Source organism: Suricata suricatta, chromosome 5, assembly GCF_006229205.1.
Source record: "Suricata suricatta isolate VVHF042 chromosome 5, meerkat_22Aug2017_6uvM2_HiC, whole genome shotgun sequence".
In the NCBI taxonomy this organism is placed as follows: Eukaryota; Metazoa; Chordata; class Mammalia; order Carnivora; family Herpestidae; genus Suricata; species Suricata suricatta.
Genome location: NC_043704.1, coordinates 49683061 through 49686673, shown reverse-complemented (window position 1 = coordinate 49686673; position 3613 = coordinate 49683061).

Here is a 3613-nt window from a genome sequence, read left to right as displayed (position 1 = left end):
CCTCACATGGGTGAATAGAAACAAAATGGCACATCAGTTATTAGGAATGCTGAGGAGTAACATGAGAAACTTGTTTCTTTCATTCTATTTAATACAAATATATTGATTTCCTCTCACATGCCAGGCCCTCTCCTAGATACTGGCGGTTCAGTGATGATCATTACACACCGCTCCTGCCTGCAAAGAGCTTCTACTCTAGTTGGAGAAATGGACATTTAATCCAGGAGTTCTACGGGATGTGATGAGTCACTGCTCTCCTAAAAACAAAACAGAACAAAACCTCAAGTAGTTCTAACCCAATAGACTATGATATACTACGTAGAATGACTGGGGAGGTAGAAGTTACTGCTGGAAGAAGCATGTAACAAGCATTTAGCATCACCGGGGAGTCCAGGAAGGCCTCCTGAAGGAAGTGTTGAATCAACTTGGGTTGGAAGGATGCACAGAAATTAGCTGCTAGGATTAGAGGAGTAAGGATAATGTTCTAGGAGAGGAAGCAATATGGGCGAAGACTTCCAAGAGAGAAAGTGCCCCACTAAACACCCCAGAATCGTTCACACTAGTACTTACTGTCGGTTGCAAGGAGGAGAGGGGCAAGGAATAAGGTGGCAAGACACCGGGAGGTCTAATAAGTCATGTTAAAGTCACTGGACCTTCCCCCAACAGCCGTGGGGGTCATGTCAAGCAGGTGAATGCTTTGGAACAACCGCTCTGGCTGCAGTCCATGGAGTGTATTGGCATTTGGAGTACTATCGCCAACAAGACCAGTGAGGTTGTTGAGGAGGCCATCTAAGTGGGAGGAGATGTGGACCTGAGAAGGACAGTGACAGTGTGCATGAAGGAAAAGGGAAGACACCAGAGATATACTGGAGGAAGTATCCACAGGACTTGGCAATTCATTGGAGGGTGAAAATAGGGACAGAGGAGAAGGAGCAGGTGAGTGGTGGTGGAGGGAAGCAGGTGTGCTTAGTTTGGGGCATGCTGAGGTTGAGGGACCTTTGAGACTTACCAGAATTGGAGAAGGGCATGAGGAGCACCCAATGGAAATTATTGCAGAGCTCCATCTTGCTTTTCACAATTTGCTCAACCCCATACCCCCACCCACAGATACTATTATATCTAATATAAGATAATTTGAGTTTGAAATTAGTGCCTTAATATATTTTAATTTAATTTTGTTCGGGAACTCTGTCCTGAACTTGTAGTCCCAGATGAGTGACTCGCAGAAGCTCATCTAGCATTCGCTTGTTCTGCATGAATTCTATCGTGTGTTGTTTAATGATTTCTTCAGCTATATTGGTAGCTTGGGTGTGGCAGTCGAGGTTAGCCCTGTGCACTCCAGCACAAACCAGCTGTGAAATGGAAACCTTAGTAACTTTCCCACATCATCACGTCCCATGTATGCCACACACTCGAATCTAGGGCTCGTGAAAGCAGGAGAGTTTTGTAGTAGGATATTTTGTTTAATACAGCTTATTCTTCTACCTTAAACATTTCCATCTATTCTACATACATGTATTCAGTGCCTACTGTATGCCAGAAACATGGGAACTGCATGGCTATGGGCGGGGTTAGACTTCCTCCCACCCTCAAAACCTCACAGTCAGATGGCGGTGACAGATATGGAGATAATTGCCACACAGTGTCCCAGTTTCATCAAATGTGGACAAAAGGCTGTGGGAGCACAATGAGAAAAGCAGTTAATCTGCTCGGTGGAGCTCACAGGCAAATGACTGTGACCTGGGCCACATACAGGTAATCAAAATGAAAAAGCAGGGGCAGTGAATTCATTCCCAAGGACTGTGAGGGTTTTCTGTTTTTTTTAATCAACTCTTTTGCTATATTCCATAACTGCAAGACCCATTTCTTATATATAACTTTGCTAATGAGAATGCTCTAAGCTCAGGCCACAGACCTACTTTAACACGCAAAATTACAATTTGCTCATATCACATTTCAATATTCACAGAGCTAAAACGCCTGATCCATAATGCAAGATGTTTTCTATGAAAGATGCCCTAAGCATTTTCATCATCTAAAGACACATGTTCATTTTTCTGTCTCTTCTTATTATTTTTTATCTTCTATTTCTAGTTTTTATACACATGAGAAACAGGGCAAAGAAGTAGTTCAGAGTAGTTCAGAAGGGTTCTGTTTTATCATACTTGGGATCAAATCCTAATTACTAGTTCTGCTACCTTGAGTAAAAAGTATAATCTCGCTGCCCTTTATTTTTCCCATTTATAAAATGGAAAGAATGACAATATCTACCTCATAAGCTGAAGGTTAGAAGAAACACAGCCCACAAGTCTTCCCTCATCTGACACCAATTGCCAGTTTTGAGGTTCTCAAGATCACCCTTAGTTTTACTAGATAATTTGTTAGAAGGACTGGCAACTCACTGGAAACTGTTACACTCACAGTTGCGGTTTATTAGAGTTAGGGGCTACAAGTTAACATTGACCAAGTGAAGAGGTGCACAAGGCAGGGTCCAGGACAATTCCAACCATGGAGCTCCCACTTGGCCTGTGTCTTGGAGCTGTGGACAGCACTGCTTTCCTGGAATTAATGGGTGGCAGTATGCAGGAGGTCCTTCTGGCCAGGGCAGCTCACCTGAGCCTTGGGGTCCAGAGTCTTTATTGAGGTTCCACAGGGCTGACCTCAGTATCCAGCCCCTCTGAGGCCATGCCTATATCCACATGACTCAAAGCCATTACCATAAATCTCATCCTTAGATTTTTGGACATGGCCCCAAAGTCACCAGGTAAACAAAGATGCTCATATCAGGCAAGCTATTCCAAGGCTGTAAGACATCCCCTCCCAGGGCCAAGGAAAAAGACTAGCCCTCTCCTTGGGCAAAGAAACATTCTTTTTATACTACACAACAAAGTTGTGTCACAATTGAATGAGGTGATACGTGCAATGTGCTCAGAATATTGCTTAACACAAAACAAGCATGAATTTTGGATATACAGCTATAATTAGTAACAAGCCTTTTTCATTGTCCTTTTGATTGTCTAATGTATACCTAGCATCCTACTGGATACTATAGGAAATCTTTGAGAAATTAGCGAGGTGCAGTTTATAATCTTGTAGGACAGATACTAAGGTTCAGGTGAAGCAAATAAGAGCAGAATGTGGTGAATGCGACAGTAAAGAAATAAGCAAACTGTGCTGGGGACCTGAGAGAAGGGAATAGGTGCCTGCAGATGGGGGTCTTGAGGAACCGTTGGCCGGGGAGGACACCTGGGAGCTGGCGGAGGCTGGGGAGGACTTTGATATGGGGCAGAGGGCCGTTCCAGACACAGAGAACCAAATGCATGAAATCCGAGAGGGGAAAGTAGGGGTACCTTCAGGGGACAGAGAAGGACTGACAGGAGGAGGAAGTGGGAAAGGACTGGCCAGACTGACTTAAGGAGATTGAGGGAGGTTTCCAGTGTGGTGCTTTATCTCACAGGCCGTAGCCAGCCAGTGACAATTTAGGGACCAAAGAGAACCCCGAAAGAAAGTGCAGTCTCTTTTCATGACTCTGGTCTTTGTTCATGCTCCTCCCTCTGCCGTCACACATCACAGCCTCCCTCCCAGCAGCCCCCACTTCATTTGGCCCAAGACA